The sequence below is a fragment of the Pleurodeles waltl genome, chromosome 5, assembly GCF_031143425.1.
Source record: "Pleurodeles waltl isolate 20211129_DDA chromosome 5, aPleWal1.hap1.20221129, whole genome shotgun sequence".
Lineage (NCBI taxonomy): Eukaryota > Metazoa > Chordata > Amphibia > Caudata > Salamandridae > Pleurodeles > Pleurodeles waltl.
Window position 1 is genome coordinate 1363371329 of NC_090444.1, and position 26764 is coordinate 1363398092.

Below are 26764 nucleotides of genomic sequence, written 5' to 3' on the forward strand. Positions count from 1 at the left end.
GTCCACCACAGATGGAGCACTCACTGCCGGAAAAGTTGGGAGGAAATTCGCAGCTGGAGCAAGAAGATGGGGGAGGCCCAGCTGGGGATGGCCTCCCAACGTGGGATGGGTGCCCATCGCACCATGACCCCCCTGATGTTCCGGATCCTGGCGGTGGCGTATCCGGAGTTGGATAGGCAATTGAGGGCATCACAGCAGCCACAAGGGGGTGAGTACACTCACATCCATCTGATTCAGTGCACATTGGAGGTGTCTGGGTGGGTGGGGGAGGTGGGCTCTGGGTTCCCCTAGGCTAGGGTGAGCCATGTAGGGAAGGACTCTTTGTGAGGCAGGCTCAGTGGCACCCCATCCCTGCCAGTGGTAAGAGCCATCTAAACCTAGTCAGGCTCCTGTGACTTGCATGTGTGCAGCAATCGGGCATAGGCCTTGTACCCCATGTCCCTGTGATAAATTAGGGAATTCAAAGTGCATGGCATAGTGCAGAGGGCTGCTGTGTCTGTAGTGTCCGGTATTGCATGCACTGAACATGTCTTTTTTCTTTCTTCCCCCCCTTTTTGTGTTCTCCCTGTTCTTGTGTGCATTAGCATCATCAGGCGGAGGAGCTGCGCCACCGGAGCAGGAGGGAGCTGGATCCCACATGGCCCTTGAGGGCGAGACTACGGACTCAGAATTTACCAGTGGGATGTAGGGCGAGGGGAGCTCCACGGCGGGGACAGGAGCTGAGACCAGCAACACCGACTCCTCCTCTGATGGAAGCTCTGATGGAAGCTCCCTTGCGGTGGCGGGACCCTCTGTGCCCAATGCATCTACAGGTACAGCCGCCACCCCCCTACCAGCACCGCCCTCCCAGCCGCCCCTCAGCTTGTGCCCGGGGGACGCTCACCCAGGAGGGTGAGTATCTCCTTCACCCCAGGCACCTCAGGCCCTGCTCCAGTCAGCCCTGCTGCCCTCAGTGAGGAGGCCATTGACCTCCTCAGATCCCTCACTGTTGGGCAGTCTACCATTCTGAATGCCATCCAGGGTGTAGAGAGGCAGTTGCAACAGACAAATGCATACCTGGAGGGCATTCATTCTGGCCAGGCAGCCCAACAGAGAGCATTTTAGACTCTGGCCTCAGCACTGATGCCAACCATTGTCCCTGTGTCCAACCTCCCCCTCCAACTTCCTCCACCCAGACCCAATCCCCAGTACCTCAGCCTATCCCAAGCACACCATCTGACCAGCATGCACACACCTCAACACACAAGGGTAGCTCTGGCAAACATAAGCACCACACATCCCACATCCACTTCCTCCACTGTGTCCCCCTCCTCCATGTCCTCCTCCCCCCTCCCTGTCACGTCTCCACTCACACCTGCATGCACTACATCTTCAGCCACTACGTCCATCACCAGCACTCCCATCACCACACACCGCTCACGTGCACTCACTACCCCCACTACCATTCACACATCCCCTGTGTCATCTCCCAGTGTGTCTGTGAGCCCTCCTCCCAAAGTACACAAACGCAGTCACACACCCACCCAACAGCCATCCACCTCACGACAGCTTCCAGCAACATGCACCTTCACCCAAAGTCAGCAAACTGACACCTCCTACAACCACTACATCTTCCTCCACTGCCAAACCCCCTCCATCTACCCTTCCCAGTGTGTCTAAAAAACTTTTCCTGTCAAACCTTGACCTCTTCCCTTCACCTCCCCCACCCCTTCCGTCCCCTACGGCCCGCCTTTCCAGGTCCCAACCCAGCACCTCAGCCACCACATCACTGGGAACAGTCGTGCCAGCAGTAACCGGCTTCTGGAGTGCGCCAAGGAGCGAGGCCAAGGACATTTCCCCACCTCCAAAACAAAAGAAGTTGCCCACAGCCTGGAGGGAGAAAGCCAAAACACCTGCCACCAAGGGCTCAGCCAGGACAACAGTTGGGAGTGGCAAGACAACTGCGCCACCATCCAAGGTGGGAAAGGGCCAGAGAAAGAAAGGGAAGTCACCACCAACCTGCATGGCAGACAAGACCGCCACCGGCACCGCCACATGCACCGCCGCCACGGGCACTGCCACTCAGGACACCGCTGCCAGCAGCACGCTCAGTGAGCCCCCCACCAGCACCGCTGCCCAATAAGTGCTGCAAGCACCGCCACTACTGAGCCCGCCGCCAGCACTGCCAGCGGCCACGCCACATCCTGTGCCAGTGGCACAACCGCAGACATGGCTGCCATCCCCAGTGGTCATTCGTACAAGGCTGGTGCTCAGTTCCAGGGGCCTGGACAGCTTCCATGTTGCCCCACCGTCAGTGGAATGTCAGATCCACTACCTCTGTCCTTGGCAGGATGAAGCACTCTGGGCATAAAGCCCCCTCCAGAACCAGTGGAGAAAGGCATCCACTACCTCTGTGCTTGGCAGGATGAAGCACCCTGGGCACAAAGCCCACTCCAGAACCAGTGGAGACTGTTATCCACTTGAGAGACTGTGGCTTTGCACTCCCCAGGATAAAGCAGTGGGCAAACCACCCACTGGAGAGATTTGTGAGACTGTGGCTTTGCACTCCCCAGGATAAAGTAGTGGGCAAACCACCCACTTGAGAGACTTGTGAGACTGTTGCTTTGCACTCCCCATGATAAAGCAGTGGGCAACCCACCCACTGTAGAGACTTATGAGGCTGTGGCTTTGCACTCCCCAGGATAAAGCAGTGGGCAGAAAACCTACTTGAGAGACTTGTGAGACTGTGGCTTGGCACTTCCAAGGATAAAGCAGTGGACAAACCACCCACTTGAGAGACTTGTGAGACTGTGGCTTTGCACTCCCCAGGATAAAGCAGCAGTGGCCAACCCACCCACTGTAGAGAGTTGTGAGACTGTGGCTTTGCACTCCCCAAGATAAAGCAGTGTGCAATCCACCCACTGGAGAGACTTGTGAGACTGTAGCTTTGCACTCCCCAGGATACCTCAATGGCTATGGAGGCCCCTCGTGGAGCTGGCATGGTGCACTCATCCGGCTGTGGTGCCCTCTCTTTCCTTCCCCTGAGGTGCCTGTTTTATTTTGATCTGATGCCCCTGCAGTGTTCTCTCCATTTGGATCGGGTATTGAGTGTGGGCCTTGCCCATGCATTTTGGGCCCAGTGGTCCACGGACTATGTAGGTGCAGTACATGGACTTGAATTCTTGGTGTACATATTGGTTAATAGTGTATATATATTTTTGAGTAATGGATTTTTCCTGATTACAATCGTTCAACTCATTTCCTTCTGTCCTTGCGTTCTTCCAGGGGGGTTGGGGTGTGTGTTGTTGTGTGTGAGGGTGGGGATGGGGGTGTTGCGTGTTGCGTGTGTGTCACTCTCTTCCCCCCCCCCTGTGTCATAGGTGCAGTACTCACCGTGGTCATCGCCGCCGTCGGTCGTGCTCCTGGGAGAGGAGCAGGAAGACTATTGCAGGGAGAATTTGGAGTTCCAGCTCCATGGCGTCCTGGTTCCTCCTGGGGTGTGTAGAGGTGAGAGTTTTTCCTTCCAAGTCCTGTTTCCGCCGTGTGTTTGTTGACGTTGAATCCGCCCCGGAAAAGGTGGCGGATTGGCCTCTCAAAATGGTGTGGGCGGTACATTGTCTTCCGTCTGTCTGTTGGCAGTGACCGCCATGCTGTTTGTTTGTACCGCCATGGCGGTCGGAGTGTTAAAGTAGCTGTCTATGGGGGTCATTCCGACCCTGGCGGTAAATACCGCCAGGGCCGGGGTCGGCGGTAGCACCGCCAACAGGCTGGCGGTGCTCCGCCGGGCATTCTGACCGCGGCGGTACAGCCGCGGCCAGAAGCGGAAAGCCGGCGTTGTACCGCAGACTTTCCGCTGCCCATGGGAATCCGCCATGGCGGCGCAGCTTGCTGCTCCGCCATGGGGATTCTGACACCCCATACCGCCATCCTGTTCCTGGCGGCGAAGGATGGCGGTATGGGGTGTCGTGGGGGCCCCTGGGGGCCCCTGCAGTGCCCATGCCAATGGCATGGGCACTGCAGGGGCCCCCGTAAGAGGGCCCCACAAAGAATTTCAACACTGAAATTCGCGACTGGTGCAACTGCACCCGTCGCACCTTCCCACTCCGCCGGCTCCATTCGGAGCCGGCTTCCTCGTGGGAAGGGTGTTTCCCACTGGGCTGGCGGGCGGCCTTTTTGCGGTCGCCCGCCAGCCCAGTGGGAAACCCAGAATGACCGCCGCGGTCTTTTGACCGCGGTACGGTCTTCTGGCGGTTCCCGCTTGGCGGGCGGCTCCTGCCACCCGCCAAGCTTAGAATCAGCCCCTATGTTGGCTATTTCCGCCGCGGTCATAATTCCATTTTTTTTAACCGCCAGCCTGTTGGCGGTCTTACCGCCGCTTTTACACCGACCACCAGGGTTGTAATGAGGTCCTATTTCTCTACTCTCTGTTCCAAAGTACTATACACCACTCCACTTTGCCCTGCACCACTCTATGCTACTCCACTCTATGCTATTCCACTCTATGCCACTCAACTATATGCGACTCTATGCCACTCCAGTCTACGACATGCCACTCTACTCTACCCCACTCTGTCACTCTACCCTATGCAACCCCATTCTATGCCTTTCAACTCTATGCCACTATACTGTACACCGCTACACTTCATACGATTCCACTCAACAACGATCAAGTCTATGCTTCTCCACTCTTTTCCACTACACCACATACAAATCTACTGAACACCCCTTCACTGTACACTGCTCCACTCTATGCCAATCCACTCGCCATGACTCTACTCTATGCCACTCCACTCTGTGCCACTTCACTATACTTCATTCCACTCTTCACCACTCCACTCTGTCACTCCAGCCTACGCTACCCTTGTTTATGCCACTCAACTGTATGCCACTCACTCTTCCATGTTCCATTCTGAAGAAATCCACTCTATACCAGTCCACTCTGCCCCACTCCACTATAGGCTATTCCACTCTACGCCACTTTAATCTATCCAACTCTCCTGTACTCCACTCAACTCCATGTGACTCCACTCTACACTTCTCCATTCCATGCCAATGCACTCTACTCTGTCCACTCTAAGCCACTTTAGACCACTCTACTCAACTCCATCCCACTCTATGCTACTCCACGCAACCCCACTCCACTCAGTGCCACTCCACTCAACGCTATTTCAGTGTATGTCACTTGACCCTACAGCCCTCTATGCAATTCCACTCTAAGCTAATCCACTTTATGCCATTGTATTCAATGTCACTCCACTCTGTGCTATTCCACTCTATCCCACTGTCCTCTACACCGCTCAACTCTATACCACTCCACCCACTCTATGCCACTCCATTCTACACCAATCCACTGTACCCTTTTAAATTCTAAACCACTCCACTTTAGACCACTGTACTCTACAGTGTTCCACTCTATACTATTCCACTGTATAGCATTCCACTGTAAGTGACTCCACTCTACGCCGATCGACTCAGCCCCACTATATTCAAACTCATTCCACTCAATGCTATTTCACTGTACACCACTTGACTCTACACCACTCTATGCCACTCTACTCCATGTTAATCCACTCTATGGCACCCCATTCAATGCCACTCCACTCTATGATATTCCACTTTATGTCATTCTACTCTGTGTCACTCCACTCTAGGCAACTTCACTGTACACCACTCGACTGGACACCACTCCACGCTACGCTATTCCACTCAATACTACTCCACTCTACGTCACTCAACTCTATGCCATACCACTCTATGCCACTACACTCTATATCTGGCTACTGTACAGCACTCCACTCTCTGCTAATCCACTCTATGACATTCAAATATGCTCCACTCTATGCCACTCCACTCTATGCCGCGCCACTGTCAGCTACTCCACTCGCAATAAAAGTTACATCACAACAATACAGCCTTCCTAGCAGTAAAACCATTAAGATCTTTAAAATATACTTCATAATGCAAGATTATCAATAAAGAGAGCACATTCTTAAAATAATTAAAATACAATTCAAGGCAACCCTTATCACATCTGCATTACCCAATCGTTGAAGGTTCGCAAAAGCAGCTATATGGGATCTGAAACCAGCTTCCCTCAATACTGGGAGCAAAAAACACCTTCTCTCACATGAGTAAAATGTACAAAATAGAGAATTGATTGTCAGCTGGGGCTTCACAGTGGCAAGGGGTGAAATTTAAGAACCACAGCCTTCTAATAGGAAAGACCAATAAAAAGTGTGTTGTACTAAGCTAGAATCTTATCAATAAAAACGTGTGTCTCTCGTTTTCTATAACTTGCAGATAAAGTGTCAGGCGTGCTAACAGTCCCAATTATGTCTCCCCCTCCCTCACGACTAATTAACAGGTGTTCCCTATACATCTGTTCTAAAAATCGCTCTTTCAGTTTAATCATGGGAGTACTCAAGTAGGCTGCTCTGGTTATAATAAAACGTTGGGGTCCCCAGCCTCTCAAAACTCTTCCTTACATAATTCACCCAGGGAATCGCTAAGGCACTGTCCATATTCATACAATCTGTCAGGATAAGTCTGCCTCAGGGTTCTTCCAAATATGCATCCATAATAAAAGTGGTTGTAATTTAACGAGAAACTCTAAAAAGGTCAGCCCCACCTCATTATGGCAAAATGATGTTTCTTTTGACTGCGGCACTGCCAGCAACATTCATATAAACTTGCTTTGTTTATGGCCCAACCTGTTCGAAGATCTATTGACTTTTGAAACTACAATTCCCTTATAATAATTAAAAACTTCCAATTCAAATCAGTGTCAAACGGGATACCTAAATATGCAAAATGAGTTGCATTTTTAATTTCTTCCCCTCCAAGTAAAAACATTCTCATATTGGTCGATGTGGGACCGTATTTCATTATAAATGACTTGGTACGATTAGTTGTTAGACCTAAATTACTCATAACGGATCGAAAGGAATTTAGCAGAGACTGGAGAAATCACCACTCCCACAAGGGCCAAAGCAATAATGCAAGCACAGGAGTAGAGGAGAACTCACACATTGCACTTGATGCCACACACAGATACAATACCTATGCATTTACATCCCAACAGGACCCCTACCCAACGTCACCAGACAGGAGGTGCCAACCATATCCAGTAGCCCACAGAAGAGGGCTACCGTGACGTCAGCAGCTTTGTACGCCTGGATCAAGATGACCAGCCCAGCCCATCAGGGACCTCTGGACAGTCGGTTCCACTGCCGCAGACCCAAACCACCACAGTGCATCCCCACTCAGGAAACACCACCACAGCACCCACCCAGCGGGCCCTTGCCACTGTCCCCAGGACATGTCAATCAGCAGTGTGTCCACCACTACAGAGACCCCACTAACCCAAGACAATCAGGGACCTGGAGTCAGTGACAGTGGGCACACGGTTCAGGGGACAGAGGCACAGGACAACTGGGAAACTGGGAGGACTGCTGTGTGACAGGGGGGGGCAGGCCCAGGGAACCCACTCTCTATGAGCCATCTCCAACATTATGGGATCATACCACCATTCCCAGGAGACCATGGGCACAGGACTGGCCAAGTTTCAGGAGACCCAGCGGCTGCAGGAGGAACAGCACCTGGGGATCAGGGAGGACTTGAAATCCATTAACACCACCCTGGTCACCATTGCAGGGGTGCTGGCAGACATGGCCAACACCATGAGGGAGACAGTGGCACACCAACGGGCCCCTGACACTAGCCCGAACAATAAACAGCCATCCACCTCCGCAGGCGCTAGTGGACAGGATATCCCGCCACAGGACCCACAGGCCACCAGCACTCCACCCCTTGCAGAAGGAGAACCACCCGCAAACAGTCCCTGAGATCCGGGCACAAGACAGAGAACATTGCCAAGACCCCCGTCAGGAAATGAGACTCTCCTGATTGTCACCCTTCTATCCCACTATGTCACCCTGACCATCTTGAACTGCCATTACTCCACTTCCTATGCCCCCTTGGACAATGCACCTGTGATACAAAGAGACAGGACTCTACCATGGACATTCCTCCATTATCACCCCAGCCCATTCCACATCCCCCTCCACTGATTAGCACTTAAATAAACACCCTTGAATCACAAAACAATCTGGAGTCAGTCTGTACCTACACAAATGTATTATTACAACCTCTCTAACAAATATCAATGTCAATGTGCATTTGCACATACCAAAGTATGACATTTGTTGGGCAGCAGTAAACATAGCAGAAGGCAGAATGTGGTACCCAGATCTGTGAAAAGGAAAGGCAAAGGAACAGTCAGGGTCCATACACAGAGGTAAAAAGGCAGAATCATGCAATGTCCTACAGTGGTCTGATATGAGAGGAGCAGTGCCAATCTCTTACTTGTATCTCACTGGAAGTATTGCATGATGATGTTGTTTCGGTTGTCAATATCTTCTTCTTCTATCTCCTCTTCTTCACTGTCCACAGGCTCCACAGCTGCCACAAGACAAACATCAGGCCCATCCCTCTGCAGAAAAGGCACCTGGTGTCGCAAAGCCAGGTTGTGCAACATACAGCATGCCACGATGATCTGGCACACCTTCTTCGGTGAGTAGTATAGGGAGCCACCTGTTAGATGGAGGCACCGGAACCTGGCCTTCAGGAGGCCGAAATGACGTTCTATAATCCTCCTTGTATGCCCATGTGCCTCGTTGTAGCCTTCCTCTGCCCTTGTTCTGAGATTCCTCACTGGGGTCAGTAACCATGACAGGTTGGGGTAACCAGAGTCACCTGCAAATATCGAGGGGCATCTGTTAGACATATGCAAACCTTTAGGGACTCTCCCATACCCAGACACCTATTCAAACTGTGTGGGGACCTTGGGCTCACCTATTAGCCACACACGGTGCCGCTGGAGATGGCCCATCACATAAGGGATGCTGCTATTCCTCAAAATGTAAGTGTCATGCACTGAGCCAGGATACTAGGCATTCACATGGGAGATGTACTGGTCTGCCAAACACACCATCTGCACATTAATGGAATGGCAGCTTTTGCGGTTTCTGTACACCTGTTCATCCCTGCGGGGTGGGACAAATGCCACATGTGTACCATCAATGGCACCAATGATGTTGGGGATATGTCCCAGGGCATAGAGGTTACCTTTCACTGTGGGCAAATCCTCCACTTGGGGGAAAACGATGTAGCTGTGCATGTGTTTCAGCAGAGCAGACAACACTCTGGACAACACGTTAGAGAATATTGGCTGGGACATCCCTGATGCCATGGCCACTGTTGTTTGAAAGGAACCATTGGACAGGAAATGGAGCACTGACAGGACCTGCACTAGAAGGGGGATACCTGTTGGATGGCGGATAGCTGACATCAGGTCTGGCTCCAACTGGGCACACAGTTCATGGATTGTGGCTCGATCAAGTCTGTAGGTGATAATGATGTGTCTGTCTTCCATTGTCGACAGGTCCACCAGGGGTCTGTACACCGGAGGATGACTCCATCTCATCACCTGCCCCAGCGGATGTGCTCTATGGAGGAGAATGGGGAGCAGAGGGTCATGTACCACATAGGTTGCACAAGGATTTGTGCACTAATGTGATTCAATCTGTGTGGCGTTGTCTGTCCGTATTTCTGCCCAAATGTGCTGTGACGCAGTTAGGTGCCCTGCCATGTGCCCCCCTGAAACGGCATCTGACACGACCATGGTGGAAACCGCCAACACAGACAGCCACTTTAACATTCCGACCGCCACAGCGGTAGCAACAAACACCACGGCGGAAGACAATGTACTGCCCACACTATTACAAGGCACCAATCCACCAGCTTTTCCGGGGCAGTACCAACGCCATCAAAAGCACGGCAGAAACAGGAATTAGAACGGAAACCACTCACCTCACGACACCCAACGAAGAACCAGGACGCCATGGACCCAAGTTACAGGTCCTGCCCATGTTGGTTTACCTCCTCATCTACCAGGAACATCAAAGACAGTGGCGACGACCATGGTGAGTACTGCACCTAGTACACAGGGGAGGGGGAAGGAAAAAGAGAGTGACACACACATGCAATACGCAACACCCCCAGCCCCACCCTCACCCACAACACTGTACACACAAACACATCCAATTACATCACAGGTACACCCTGTCACCCCCTGGAAGAATGCATGGACCAAATGAAATGAGTGTAACGAATGTAATAATCGAAAATTCAGATAGGCCAAGATAACTTTATGTGATCAGTATATACAAATATTTACAGCAAGTACACAAGTCTGTGTACTGTTTGTGAGAAAACAGGGCTGATTGCAGAGGCCCCCTAACTTTTTACCCCCATTTTCCACTTTTTGCTGGTGTTTTCCTGACTCTGATGGTGCTCTGGGTACTGCTAACCAGTCCCAGGGCAGCTGTGCTCTGTGTAAAATCAATATGCAAATTAGGCTAATTATAATTGGCTAAGTTAACCTACCTATAAGTCCCTAGTATATGGTAGGGCATGTAGGTTTAGGGACTACAGCATAGGTAGTGCACCCATAGGTGCACTGCTGAGGTGCCCAGTGTCATTTTAAAGGCAGGCCTGCCTTGCTGGCTGCTTTTAAATTAAAGTTATATGCAAATTCGATTTTGGAATTAAAAGTAGTTCCAAAGTCTTAAACTACCTTATTTTTACATATAAGTCACCCCTAAGGTGTGCCCTATGTGCCCCTAGGGCTGGGTGCCATGTAACTATAAGCAGGGACCTTATAAAAGTAGTTCAAATTTGTTTTTCCCTCATTGTAGTGAATGGCCTCCATAGGCTAGAATGGGGAGACTTTATTTTAATTTTAAAAGTCCCCCTAAGTAATGGATACCAAGAGTTTGGTATCAAATGAATTGTTATAATAAACCCCACAACTCCCAGATGTTAGATTTAATATAACTTGTTCAGGTAAAGAGTATTAAACTTTACCTGAAAAGTTGCCAGTTTCAGCCCTGCATTGTTTTTGCTGCTCTGCTCTGATTGGCCAGCCTCTAGCAGCCTGGCCAGGTTGCCTTGATGAGGTGTGAAGTGGCATTGCTTCACACAAAGGAATGCACCTGTGGGAGGGAATCTCTACTCAGCAGATGGTGAGGCAGGAAGGGGGAGGGCTGCCAAACTGGTCTTCAAAGGCAGAGAAGGACATTTGGAGCAACCAGCAACACCCCCATATCCTGCAACCCCAGACAACTAGGTGCCCCCTTGATTAGATTAGGAGAGGGCAGGAGAGGGGTGTGTTTATGATTTTTAGCCACACCAGTGGGTGGGCTTAGCCAGATGTAACCTCCAAAAATCAGATTCAGCCATGATAGATTTTTGAAGAATATTGCCTCCTGGGATTGATTTTTGCCACACTTCCCAGGTAGTGGTCATCACAGGGGAAGGACCCTGCACCTGATTGGAGAACCAGGACCCCCCTGTTTTTCACCCAGGAGCAAGGATAAAACTGGCAGACCTGCACCCACACCTCAGTTCCCTACCACATCCCTACCAGGAAGAACTACAGGAGAAGAAGGACTGCCCTGCTGGACCCCTGGCCTGCTCCTGGAACCTGCACTCAGAAGGACTGCACCAGCTGCACACTTGGGCTTCACCACAAGAAGGACTTTGACTGGCTTCTACTGGTTCAAGGAGGGACTCCCTGTTTGCTACAGGTGAAAAATAGCTAACCAGAGTCCCCTGCACCAACTCCTGAAGAAAGCAACCAGCTGACCACTGGCCAGTGGCCAAAAAGGAGTTTGCGACAGGTGCATTCTGGGAGTTGTAGTCCGCACCACCAAGGATCATCTCAGACCTTCTGGACCCTTGGGGTGAGCTGTGGACCCCAAAAGAACCTTAAGCCCCAGAAGTTTGGAGAAATTTGGAGTACTTTTGAAAAAAAGCTCCATAGAGGGACCGACCCGCCACGGCAACTCTAGCCGGCTTGCCTCAACCGCGACCCGGACAGATTTGCTGGTTCATCCCGGTAAAGAATATCACCAAAAAAGAGACTATGGGGGTTATTCTAACTTTGGAGGAGTGTTAGTCCGTCCCAAAAGTGACGGTAAAGTGACGGATATACCACCAGCCGTATTACGAGTTCCATAGGATATAATGGACTCGTAATACGGCTGGTGGTAAATCCGTCACTTTTCCGTCACTTTTGGGACGGATTAACATCTCCTCCAAAGTTAGAATAATCCCCTAAGTCCGAAGGTAAAAAGTAGACAGGGACCTCCCAGCCACTATATCCGAGGAGGGCTCCAAGGACGTTGGATCAAGATCCAGGTTTACCCTGGTCGAAGGATTTTCACCTCGAAAAAACGACTAAGTCCAAAGGTAAAAATCTCCACCGAGGATTCCTGCGACGCATATCCGGAGAAGAGTTCCAGGAGGTCGGATTGGACTGGCAGGTTCGTCCCGCTGAAGAAAATCTTCAGAAAAACAACTAAGTGTGAATTTCAACTTTTGACCGAGGCCTCCCGCGGCCTCTAGCCAAGCCGGGCTCGATCGCGGTCGGCCTGAAACTTTGACTTTGCCCCGGTCGAGGTGCAACCAGATGACCCGATTTGCGCTTTTTGTTTCTAGGCGCTAAAAAACAATATTTCTTTTAAAATTCATATCTCCGGTTCCCCTTATCTGATTTTATTCATTTTTGTGTCATTTTAAAGATAAAAATATAATCCATTTTTATCAATTGGTTTTGGATTTTTAAACTGTTTCCTGTGTTTCATTTAATTACTGCTTTGTGATATTTGACTGCTTTACACTCTGTCTCCTAAGTTAAGCCTTGACGCTCGTTGCCAAGCTACCAAGGGTTGAGTTGGGTTTAATTTACTGAGACCTAACTGGACCTAAATGGAGGTTAGTGGCCTATTGCTAAGTGTTGGTACTTACCTGCCCTTACCAATAACCCATTTTCCAATACTGTTCCATTTAATGTCCGTGGACCAGAGGTCCCAAAAAGCATGGGCAAGGCCCACACATGACACCTGCCTCAAAACGGAGAGAATACTGCAGGGGGATCCGGTTGAAAAAAACACAGGCACCTCAGGGAGAAGGGGAGGGGGGAATCCTCAGCTGAATGATGGGACGACGCCACTGTTCCTCGAGGGGGCTCCATGCCCACTGCTTGTTCCTGGGGAGTACAAAGCCACAGTCTCTCAAGTGGGTGGTTTGCCCACTGTTTGGTCCTGGGGAGTACAAAGCCACAGTCACTCTGGTGGGTGGTTTGCCCACTGCTTGTTCCTGGGGAGTACAAAGCCACAGTCTCTGAGGTGGGTGGTTTGCCCACTGCTTGGTCCTGGGGAGTACAAAGCCACAGTCACTCTAGTGGGTGAGTTGCCTACTGGTTCTGGAGGGGGCTTTGTCCCCAGAGTACTTCATCCTGCCAATGACTGGGGTAGTGGATGCTGTTCTCCACTGGTTCTGGAGGGGGCTTTGTGCCCAGAGTGCTTCATCCTACCAAGGACTGGGGTAGTGGATGTATCTCTCCACTGGTTTTGGAGGGGGCTTGGTGCCCAGAGTGCTTCATCCTGCCAAGGACTGAGGTAGTGGATGCTGTTCTCCACTGGTTCTGGAGGGGGCTTTGTGCCCAGAGCGCTTCATCCTGCCAAGGACTTGGGTAGTGGATGTATCTCTCCACTGGTTCTGGAGGGGGCTTGGTGCCCAGAGTGCTTCATCCTGCCAAGGACTTGGGTTAGTGGATGCTGTTCTCCACTGATTTTGGAGGGGGCTTTGTGCCAGTAGTGCTTCATCCTGCCAATTACTGGGGTAGTGGACGTATCTCTCCACTGGTTCTGGAGGGGGCTTTGTTCCCAGTGATGCTGCACCAGGGGTGTGGCAGTTCTCATTCTCTCACCCGGGTGTCTGAGCCACGAGATTTTCAGGGAACAGGTAGAATGATACTCCATGGAGGCAGAGCCACACTCCACCCTGCGGCGACTTAGCCTGCCAACTGCTGGTAGTGCCAGTGCTGGTTGTGGTGCCTCATGTAGTGTGTGCAGGGTCCAGGACGTCTCCTGCAGCCTCGGACGGCTGCCCACTAGGGATGATGCTGATGTCCACTGTAGTGGCACTGGCTGGGCACATCGTGGAGCATGTGGCATTGCCTGCGGCAGTGTCTGTGGCGGAGATGCTGCCGGTGGTGCAGGTGACTGCACTTGTGGAGAGAGACACCAGGCCGTCTCCTGCAGTTTCGGACGGATGCACACTAGGAAAAAAAAAAAAAGGGGGAGTCGCTATGGGTTCAAGATTCTCACCAGCTTATGCTAACCTCTTTATGGGATACTTAGAACAGAAGGTGATTTGGAGTATGGAGGGCAACACCTGGAATACGGATATACTTTTCTGGGGTAGATATATCAATGACTGTATTATGATATGGACAGGTGACACTCACAAACTCAATGATTTTGTTACCTATTTAATTCCAATGACCTGAACATTAGATTCACTTGGGATTATAGCTCAACTAATATCACTTTTTTAGATGTGGAACTCTTCGTACATAATGACAAGAATGAGAGTCGTCTGTTTAGAAAAAGCACAGCGTGCAATTCAATACTACACGCAACAAGCTCTCATCCCAGATGCCAGATCAATTCAATCCCATATGGTGAAATGGTACGGGCACGCAGAAACTGTAGTATGGAAGGAGACTTCACGAATTACATTGAGGACATGGAAGCTAGATTCAGGCAACGTGGTTATCCATCACGTATTCTAGAGAAAGCGCGCAGTAGAGTTATGCGTCTGAATAGGGAGGACACTCTTAAACAAAGAGCTAGGGGCACCAATACCAATTTGCGCTGCATAGCAAGCTACACACATTCCTCAGCAGCGCTACGGAAATGTATGGCCAGATATTGGCATGTGCTTAAAGTGGATGTAAATCTTAGGGGTCTAATCGCAGATAACCCAACCTTCACTTACCGTAGGGGCAGGACCCTCAAGAATATATTGTGCCCGAGTTACCCTGTTGCACAACTACGTGGGAATTGGCTTACTAGTTGCAGTAAAGGATTTTACAAATGCCGTCACTGTGGGATGTGCAAATGGACCAGATCAGGAATATCTATCTTTAATGGGTGGGTGGGTGACCAGTTCCGCATTGTTTCAAATATCACATGTAACAGTAACTATGTCATCTATATGATTGTCTGTAAGTGTGGGCTCTATTATGTGGGGAGCACAATTAGAGCACTGAGAACAAGAGCGAGTGAACACTACAGATCTCTGAGACAGAGAGACAAACGATACCCTATCATAACTCATATGAGCCAGTGCCCCAAGCAGGGTCATACTCAAACGTTTGAATTCTTTGGTTTCAAAATTGTACACAGGGATTCCCGGGGTGGTAATAGGGAACTAGCACTCAGGAAGCGTGAGTGCTATTGGATTTTGAAATTGAGGGCTGTTGAGGCAGGTCTCAATACGAACCATGAAATGGAGTATTTTCTGGGATAATAAAATGTAAATAGCTTTTGATTATGGACTGTAACTTGTATCCACATACTTTGTACTTATTAACGATTGGGGTTGTGTTATATTGTCAAGGAATCCTCTGGGACCTTATTCGCACCAGATATTACTAAGCTTGATTATCGCCTGTTTTTATATGGCATGTGACCTAACAGGATGTAATTACGTTTCTTTGTTGTATTTTACTTTTGTATTATATACTTGTGATTCCTATGTGTTGATGGGCAGCAATCACAATCGTGTGATGTAATTATGAATTTAAAATTGCCATATTTTAGTCATGACACTAACGTGAATCTGTTGAGAATTGATTTTCTATTCTCTTACTCGGTAGGGATATTTCCACTCTACTTTCTTTAAATCTCATAACAGGGGCAGTGTTCTTACTCATGTGGACGCTGAGCTAATTAATGTTATGAGAGATGCATGTTTTGTTATATACTCTCTTTTTTCCAAATTAGCTTTTCAAATTTTTATCCTTATTTTCCACTAAATTAGGGCTTCAAATCATTATGTTATTCTGGTTTCGCTCTATGGCTCTGGGGTTATTTTGTATCCTTTCACATAACATTGAGGAGAGTTTAAAGATTCAGTGGGTTGATCTTATTCACTTATACATTGCAGTATGGGGCTCACGATTTAGATCCCGTTTTCTGGACGATTTTAGCCAATATGGCACGCAGGATTGGTTATTTTAGTCCGTCGTTTATTTTGTTTGCTCTAATCCATTGCTTAAAAGCAAGATGGAGCCTAATGCCGACGCGCTAAATCTGCCACACTGAATCATATTTCGATTCCTGCTCATGCTAACGCGTGACTTCTCCATAATACTAAGGTGAGCCACATCTTGCGATCCGGTGAGGTGATATAACCTGGCGATGGGACCATTATACTATGGTCTCTCTTTTTGTTTTTTTCCTATTTCAGTTTCTTTAGATCTATAGGTGTGTACACACACCGTATAAGAATATTATTGTTCCGTACAGGGAGATTGATATTGGTAGGTAACTTACTCACAGGCATTGGTTACTATTGGAGCCGTTATTTCGACTGGGATCGTTTCTCATAAGTTTCTATCTTATGTATCAATTTAGGAAAGCTGTTACTTCACGATTTGTTTGAGATACATATCGATTTCGTTTTTGTTTCCAATTACAATACGGAGGTACGTTCCTCTTTTTTAAATACCTTGGAACTGCAACATTTGGGCTTTTTTAGGCTTTGCGCATTCTGATCACAACTACTTTGGTTTTCACTATGGGACTATCCTTTCCTATTATTTATGGTTTAGTTTTTCACGTTGGTGTCATGACTCAGATTGTCACTTCCAAGCTCTAAGGTCTAGGTGAAGTAATGTAATGCGGAGTTTACACATTGTATATAATAGGCATAATTTGCTTGTCAAACTTTGTGGTTCCTTCCTCTTTAAAACCATATGTGTATCAGTCTTTTGTTGAGAAATATTGAACGGGTTTCTCACTAGGTTTTTGGTGCACTTCACCATTGTATAAACAACGGCAATGACTTTGCTCATTAGAAACATAGCTTGTTTTGTTTTTCAAAACTGTAAATGTATCTCTTACAGCCCTGACGAAGTCACAGGGAACAATTCACCCCACTATGAAACACGTGTTGGCTGTTGTTTGTTGGCTGTTGCTTGTTCCAACAAGTTTGAACTTTCACTTCGGAGATTAAAATGGAATCATGTTAACCAATCACGGCCTTTCGGATCCTGAATGTTTTGAAGATGATTTAGTTTCATATACATATGGACTTCTAAAACTAATGTTTCTTCTTCTATTCACGAGTGCCTTGACTTCTGTTGTTTTGCCCACTGGGGATGATGCTGGTGACTGTAGCAGACCCAGCAGATGTGCAGGTGGCGGTGCAGGTGGCGGTCATTGCGGCGGTGGCCACTGCCGTACAGGTTGCTGGTCTGTATGGCAGAAGGGGTGCCACCAGTCCCTCATCCAGAGGCTCCGTGCCCTGGGCTGACTTCCCTTTGCCCTTGTGTCCCTTCCCCACCTTGGAAGTTGCGGCTGGGACCTTGGCACTGTCCTCTTTGGTTCTGGAAGAGGCCTTGCTGGGTGGGTGGTGCGGCTTTTCTCTCCGGCATGCGGGCCCCTTCTTTACCTTGGCAGGTGGCAGAATAGGGTGGTCCTTGGCCTCACTAGGTAGCACACTGGCAGCCCTGATGGGTACAGCCTTCGATGTTCCCTGACTTGCAGGGACCGCACTGGATGATGATTTTGTGGCTGAGGTGCTGGGCTGGGATCTGGACATCCTGGCCCTAGGAGAAGGACAGGGGGGAGGTGTAGGGAAGAGGTCAATGGAATCCAGTTAACGTTTTTTAGACACACTGGGACCGGAAGATGGAGGGAGCTTGGGAGTGGAGGAAGAGGTAGTGGTTGTAGGAGGTGCACGTCTGCTGAGTTTGGGTGAAGGTGCATGGGCCGGAGGCTGTTGTGAGGTGGATGGCTGTTGAGTGGGTGTGTGCCTGCGTTTGTGTACTTTGGGTTGAGGGCTCACAGACACACTGGGAGAGGACACAGGGGATGTGTGCAGGGTAGTGGGGGTGGTGATTGCACGTGAGAGAGGTGTGGTGATGGGAGTGCTGGAGATGGAGGTAGTGGATGAGGATGTAGTGCATGCAGGTGTGAGAGTAGACGAGTCAGGGAGGGAGCTGGAGGACATGGAGGAGGGGGACACAGTGGAGGCAGTGGGTGTTGGTGTGTCTGCATGGGTATGGTGCTTGTGTGAGTGCCTGTGGGAAGTGTGGTGCTTATGTTTGCCTGACCCACTTTTGTGTGTTGATGAGAGTTCTTGCTGGTCTGATAGTGTGCTTGGGATAGGCTGAGGTTAGTGGAGGTTGGAGGAGGGAGGCTGGGCACAGGGACAATGACTGCCATCAGTGCTGAGGCCAGAGCCTGAAATGCTCTCTGTTGGGCCGCCACGCCAGAATGAATGCCCTCCAGGTATGCATTTGTTTGTTGCAAATGCCTCTCGACACCCTGGATGACATTCAGAATGGTTGACTGCCCAACAGTGAGGGATCTCAGGAGGTCAATAGCCTCCTCACTGAGGGCAGCAGGGCTGATTGGGGCAGGGCCTGAGGTGCTTGGGGCGAAGGAGATACCCACCCTCCTGGGTGAGCGGGCATGGGAAACACACTGAGAGGCTGCTGGGGGGTGGTACTGGTAGGGGTGGTGGCAGCTGTACCTGTTGTTGCGCTGTGCCCGCCACCGCAAGGGAGCTCCCATCAGAGGAGGAGTCGCTGTCACTGTTGTCCCCTCCTGTCCCCGTCGTGGAGCTCCCCTCGCCCTCCGTCCCACTGGTGCCTTCAGACTCTGTACATTCACCCTCCTGGGCAATGTGGGTTGCAGCTCTCTCCTACTCCGGTGCCACTGCTCCTCTCCCCGATGATGCTAATGCACACAAGGACAGGGTGACAAAACAAAAAGGGGGGAGACAGAGGAGACACATGGTCAATGCCAGCAACAACACCACCATTGGCGGACACAACACACAGGGAGAAGCCCTATGCAATAGGCCATGCACTAACAGTTCTTAGGAAAATCACCTCCCGATGGGGGAAGATGCCTAAGGCCATTTGCTGCACACCTGGAACCCACAGGAGCCTGACTAGGTGTAGATGGCCACTACCACTATTGGGGTTGGAGTGCCACAGAGCCTGCCTAACAAGGGACCTGCCCTACCAAATTCGCCATGGTCTAGGGAAACCCACAGCCCACTTACCCCACCCAGACACCTCGTAAAGCGTGCAGAGTCAGCTGAATGAGACTGTACTCACCCCCTTGTGGCTGGTGTGATGCCCTTAAGTTCCCATCCAACTTCGGATATGCCACCGCCAGGAGCTGGAACATCAGGGGGGGTCATGGTGCGACGGGCACCCCTTTCACGTTGGGAGGCCATCCCCAGCTGGGCCTCCACCGTCTTCTTGCTCCAACAGCGCAGGACCTCCCATCTTTTGCGGCAGTGGGTGCTCCGTCTATGATAGATCCCCAGGGTCCGCACTTCCTTGGCAATGGAACGCCAAATACCCTTCTTCTGGTGGGCGCTGACCTACAGGAAAGGTAAAGTAAGGATGGATTTTACTCCCCCGTTCAGTTCTTCTTACTCATTGCTCACAACTTCCCAACCATGCCCTGAAACACATAAACTGACCATCCTTACATGCTGTCCACAGCCCCCCCATGTATCTTCCATCCACTCCACTCCATATATTAATGTCCCATCCACCATGCACACAGTGTACTCACCTGTTTGTCTGGAGGACCGTAGAGTAGCGCGTTCTGGGGGAGGACCCCATCCACCAGGTTGTCCAACTCCTCCGCGGTAAAGGCAGGGGCCCTTTCACCAGACACTATAGCCATTGTCGTTCCAGACTCAGGTCACAGCAGCACTTGCAGTGTAGGACCTCTCCTGTTGAAGGTCAGGTATCAAGTGAGTGAAGAGATAGAAAATGGCGGTCACGTCGACGTCCACGGCGGTGCGTACCGTCACCGCCGGCGTACATCGTCATTGGCTCCTGGAACCCATAGGGCCCAATGATAACCAATGCGGAATTGCACAGCGGTCTTCGTCCGCCTACCGCGACGCTGCACAACGCCAGCGCAGTTACCTCATTTCCCCTTGTCCCTCCTTACTGCCACTTTATCACCGACCGTCAGGGTTGTAATGAGGGCCTCTGTCTCTTAACTCTATGCCATTACACTTTTTGCCACTCCACTCTACACTACTACACTCTACACCACTCCAATCTGCGCCACTATAATCCATGCTATTCCACTCCACACCACTGCACTCTATGCCATTCCACTCTGTGACACTCCACTCTACACCATTCCAGTCCATGCTATTCCACTCCACACCACTGCACTCTAGGCCACTCTAGTCTATGCCACTACACTCTAAGCCACTACATGCCATTCCACTCTACACCACTCCTCTCAAACCCACTCCATTGTACACATTCAACTCTACTCCACTCCACTTTATACCACTCTAGTGTACCCCACTGAACTATAACAAACTCTACTCCAGTCTGCACCACTCTACTCTACAGAATTCCACTCTGTTTCAGTCCATTGTATGTCACTCCACTGTATGCTATTCCATTCTGTGCCACTCCAGTCTATGCACTCCCTAAACCACTGAACTATACAACTATATACCACTCTAAGCTATAATAGTCCACTCGATGCCACTCCACTCTATGTCACTCTAATGTCTGCCACCGCACTCTACACCACTTTCCTCTAAGCTTCTCCACCCTCCCCTGTTCCACTCCATTCTACACCACTCTACACTACTCCACTGTTCGCTATTTCACTCTAAGCCCCTCCACTATACTCCATTCTTCAACAGTTCACTTTACAACACTGTACTCTATGACCCTCCACTTAATGACACTCCACTTGATGACACTGTATTCTACAACCTGAAACACTTTTTTCCTAAAAAATATAAACCATTACAATTCTATAAAAAAAAATTTAAAAAAGAGGACAAAGCTTTTTTCTATGCAAACCAAACTTAGGGCCTAATTTAGATCTCTTTGGATGGAATACTCTGTCACAAGTGTGACGGATATCCTCTACACCATATTACGATCTTCATAGGATATAATAGGATCATAATACAGAGGATGGGATATCCATCATATTTGTGATGGAGTATTCCCTTCTGCCAAAATCTAAACCAGGCCTTTAATCGCCGCAAACATTAGAAATTCTAAAGTTATAGTTAGACCTTAAATTGATGATATGTGCTCTGCCCATGCTCACTAAACTCAAGAGTACAAACCTATCAAACTTTACACCACAAATTCTACTAGAAAAGGAAGTACAGGGTACCAACCCATTACCTACTTACCTCTCACTGTCATGACCCGAACGCTTCTTACCGCTCTAATCTGCCAGTCTCTGGTCACCACCTGGTTTCTTGCTTGTTCTGGATTGACCAAGGTAGGGGCGACCCTTCCCAGTAGCCACGGTGCTGCTGATAATATAACACCAAGCAAGCCATAACCTCCAGAAGGAGTCCCAGAGGAAAAAACCCAAACTTGGGAAAACCCTCAGATCAAGGAACTCCTGAAAAAGATGTTAAAGAAAAAAGAGAAGCACAAGAATGTCTGGAACAAAAACTGCAGGCATAGAAAAACAGGTGAAGTCCAAATTCACAGGATACGGGAGCGAGGAGCACAACCAGGACAGAAGTGTTGGCAACGCAAGGAACAGAAGACTAACCATGCTTTTATACTAACAAACAAGAATTGACATGCAGGAAAATTTGAAGACACCATCTTGGATTGGGAAAAGCCACATTGAAGTGAAGGGGAAAATAGCCATAGTATAAAAAGTAGTGAGCAAAGCATGCAGGAAAGGCTACACAGACTCCTGGGAAGGAGAAGATATGGCCAAAGAAGAAAAAAGAAAAAGAAGAAAAACAGCAAAAAAACAGGTAAGTAAAACGAAGAAGGCAAAAAGCGGGCACAGCGCGAAACAGAGCCCAAAGGGAAAGCTTCAGGTCACACTGCAGCCCAAAAAACAGGTCGCAACCTGAAAAGCATCCCGTGGCAGAAACGGCCGTCCATGACGTGGACTGCCGATCTGACCACGGCCTGCACGTCGGGCGCCACCGGTCTCCGGAGCTGCTACGTTGCACATTATTATTCCTCTTTCTCTCCTTTTTTTGTAAAATATGATCTTTTTCGTTAAAACTTTAATTACTCATTTGTTTGTGTCCTAGAACTTTCTACACAGTTCTCTATCAAGTACTCCAAGACACGTTTGGGAAGTAGTGCATTTGATGGTACAACAAATCAATGAATCTGGGATGAACCCTAGAGATGTAAGAATATGCGACCTGTTCAGTTTCAGAGAGCTGGTCAAAGGTGGACAATAGGAGCTATCATAACCTTTCGGGTGTTTGAATCAATGCAGTTACAAAGGCATACAGTAGCATGGTCTTTGCCCTTGGCAGTAATAGAGCAAATTTCCACATTTAGCAAATTAAACACATTTAACTGAAAAGTGCAAATATTAATGCTGAATAACACATTCATAGTAGATCTAAAATGCATAGCAGGTAATCATGTTTAGGCATTTTAAGCAAACACACAGTACTAATTTGAGCTAGCCTAACTGCTGATGTCAGATAAAATGTTGGCTTTACATGTTAGGGTTAGGAGGCCTGTTTTCATATTTAAACTGCTGTTTTTCAGGAAGTGTTTTTCTCTTTCCACTGCAGATGCTGTAATTTTCCAGAAAATATCTATTATCCAGAAAATAGGCATTTGTTATGTATTAGACAACTGATACTGAGATTTTCATCAGGAGGAGAGTTGATATACGCAACTCGTGGGAAGAACTGTCTGAACCATAAAATCTGTTCAAAATAACAAACTAAGAACGATTACAGAGTCATTATGATGACGTGGAAAACTGGGGAGTTTACAGGCTCCCTGAGTTTGCTGAAGTCTGATTGGTTCAATGGGAGCGGGAATGAGAGAAATGTTACAGGCAATGTTTTGTAGAATTATATTAAGATGTGTTCCTTTGATTAGAGCCCTCTCCTTCTCCGAGAGCCCTTTCTCCAGACAACTAAGACAAGGTTCAGAGAGCTTGCTGCAGAACCTAGGAGGCAGATCTTAGAGATGCCTGTTTACTTCGGACTGAGAATATGTTTCCACTCTTTGCTATTCTCCACTGCTTGAGAGCTAATGCAACATCATGAGCCTCTGACTAGCCGGCATCCACACTGCAAACAACAGCTATCATAATGTATTACACCCAGGATGGGGAATAACATGCAGGCGTGGGAGCTATTGGATCCTTTGCCATTTGTCTTTACCCCGGCAAGGTCAAATAATGACCCCTTTTCCTCTGACATTTACCACCTGTTTTTAGTAGATGAGTGATGCGAGTCAGGGGCCAGGTCTGCTGGTTGCAGATTTGCTGCATGTAGGAGGGCAGGAACGGGTTAAGGGCACACCCTGGAAGGTCAATGCTAGGGAAGCAATTTCTGATCTCCCTTTGGTGCAGAAGGATGGTGGGTGGTAACCCGCTGTATCTCTGCTCACAACACGTGCCTCTGGTTTCACTGTGTGCCGATCCATATTTGGTTTGACCATGTCCAGTGCTTCCAGCCCCAGGATTGCAGTTGACATGGTAATCTCACATTCAGAAGCACTGGGTGCAGGAAGTTCCCTGGGCCGGAATGTACGCCACCTCTCCAGCCAACTCATAATGAGGCTCTAAAGTGTATCTTTTTCCTCAGGGTTGCCTGTGCTCCCTCTCTCCTCTTGCATTTGTTTTTTCGTTTTTACAGTTTTGTTTATAGAAGCTATTGTGCGCCACTAGAAGCTTTTACTGCTTTTACCACAGCAACAAAGGAAAAAAAAAGGCGAAACATCTTCACAAGTTGTCTATGTTAAATATGCTGACTTAAAATAAACCTTACAGGAATTGATTCGCACTGCTGTTTTTAATCAGCGATTTGATGTTACAACATTTTTAATTTGCATATATATTTACTTATAGGTGTACCAACCTTAAGAATCGCAAACACACTATCTGCTTGGGTTTTGTAACATAATGAAATGCTTTCCTGTTGGCCTATCAGTGATGCAGCATGTTTAAGAGCAGAACCCGTTGCAGCTATTGTGCAATCAATCGTCCACTTTTTCTGATCTGAACCTCAGAAAGATTTTGAAAGTTGCTATTGCGAAGCCTAAATGATGTACTCATTTGTAACCAAAAATTCATATTTTCTAAACCTTTTATATCAATTCGAGAAAGACATGCTAATCGTAATTTTAATTTGTGTAAATGCACCAGTTTGCAGGTTTAACTGTAGGACAACCATTTCATGCCCGTGTTGTTCATTCGTTTGAACATATGGTGTTTAAGCTTCCTTTCATCGAAGAGAGAGTCGAAATCTTAAACAGATATGTGCGCGAATATATTTTCCTGTTCGTGTCTGGCACAACGAGCAGGTCAATTCAAAGAACGAATTATGAATCAAATCCCTAATAAATTCGGTGCAAGAATGAGATTGTTACAAGAAACATGCATTTCGGTGAAGTGCTGTGCCTTGTGATCAAAACCATAAAGTTACGACTCTAACTGAAGGTGCCAGGCAACTTGACTGTATGTGATATATTCAAGAGGAAGTGAGAGGATCTTTTTAAAAAGAACCAGGATGCATCCTTCTAACTCTTAAGACACTCACAAATAGAGTAAGCCAGTCCTTAAATTTGGATCAAACCACTAGCCTTTTTTCTTCCTCCAACCCCGGGTGCTTAGCCCTTTTTTAGATGTTTAGGGTTGTTCATGAATAAACCTTCATAACTTTTTTTTCTATAAACGTTATCCACGCCATATTAGTGTACTTGTTCTATCATCCTGGAGCTTCTAGAGATTCCTAGGGGTTGTAGATTCCCTAAGAAGTAGCAGAGAAAATACTCCAAATATATTAGATTTTGGGGCTTTTGGGAAATATGGGGAAAGGAGCTTTACATTAAAGTGTATGTTTGTATGGCATCAACGAAAGCTTTCCTGTGCTGGAATCACCATGTTCTCAGCTTTCAGGAACAAGCAGAGGTGTCTTAAAATATTCTTTTTACCACAGTTTTCGCATGTTTCTAAGAGGTATTCAATTGTTCTTAATCTTTGCAGCTTCAGTCTACTTACAGTTTTTTGTGTAAACAGGTCGGAAACATATTGGTGATCCCAGAAAGCTATAGAGTTATGAAATGGAGACACATCTCTGAATTTACCAATGGTGTATTTTGTAAACCCTCAAGATTTTCTCAGATACATCAATCATTGGTTTTAGACAAGACAGCCTTAAGGTAGTCTTCTTCCAACTGTTTCTCTACCTCCCCCATTTTTCTGATCTTGTTTTGGGGGCTTTATGACTCTGAACACGTTGCCACTGCTATCCAGAGCTTAAGGGCATGTGTTCTCCCTCTATAACATGGTAACATTAGCTCATACTCAATTGGCATATTTAATTTACTTATAATTCCCCAGTAAAATGTGCTACATCTGTCCAGGCCCTGTGAATTAAATGCTATCAGTGGGCCTGCAGCATTGATTGTGCCACACACATTAGTAGCCCCGTAAACATGTCTCAGGCCTGCTGCTGCAGAGTCTGTATGTGCAGTGCCAAACTGCCATTTCGACCTGGCAAGGTGAACCTCTTGCCAGGCCTAAGTCTTCCCTTTTTATACATATGTCATCCCTAAGGTAGGCCTAACACAACCCAGACGGCAGGGTGCAATGTACTTAAAAAGTAAGACGTATCTTTAAGCTTAACATGCCCTAGTAGTGAAAAGCTCTTCAATTTGTTTTTGTTTTTCACTACTGCAAAGACTATCTCTCCCATAGGTTAGCATTGGGATTACCTAATTACATTTTATAAGTGTATTTTCCATTTTCGACAAGATAGATATTTTGAGTTTGGTGCCACTGGACTCATAATTTAAAATCACAACTTATGGTGAGGTTGGATTTTAAGTTGCAATTCTAAAAATGCCACTTTTAGAAAGTGGGCATTTTCCTTACTTAAACCATTCTGTCTTCTGGCTGTCTCCACTACACATATGGGGTGGGTGACAGGTGGGCTTTGTGCATTCCCTCCAGACAGCCACTCCCAAAGGGAGCTTAGGTGTGCCTGATGGGCCATTTGCTTCCTGATGGCCCATCACAAGGGTGATGGGCCTTCCTGAGCTGGATGAGAGGGAGGAGCGCACACTTGCACTTGAAAGGGCTGAGCCTCTCCCCACATAAAGAGCTGCATACCCACTGTAGTGAGCCTGGAGCCAGGACAGGATGGGCAGGGACCTTGTGCACTTCAAAGCTTTTCTTTGCAGTCTGCCTCACTTTAAAGGCGCAACTGGGTAAAAGTACTGGACCCGTCACACCACCAACTCAGTACACTTCTGAAGCAGTGACTACTTGACCGGGAAGAAGTACTGCTACACTGAAAGGACTACTACTCTGCTGGACTGCTGTTTTGCTGAACTCTGCGTTGCTGTGCTCTTGCCTTGCTGAGCTGCCATGCAGCTTCCTGTTCTCTTGCCTTGGTCAGAAGGACTGGACCTGCATCACTTGACCCCAGAGTGTCTCCAAGGGACTGCTGGCTTGCCTCCTGATGCCTAAGTCTCAGGGACCCAAAAGACTTAGAACCATTCTGTTCCAACCCTTGGGCTCATCTGCTTGTGAATCGGTCCTGCCAGGGGGTCCACCCCAGTCCTGGACCCTTGGAATTGGACCCAGGGGTTTGCTCCAGTGGAACTGAC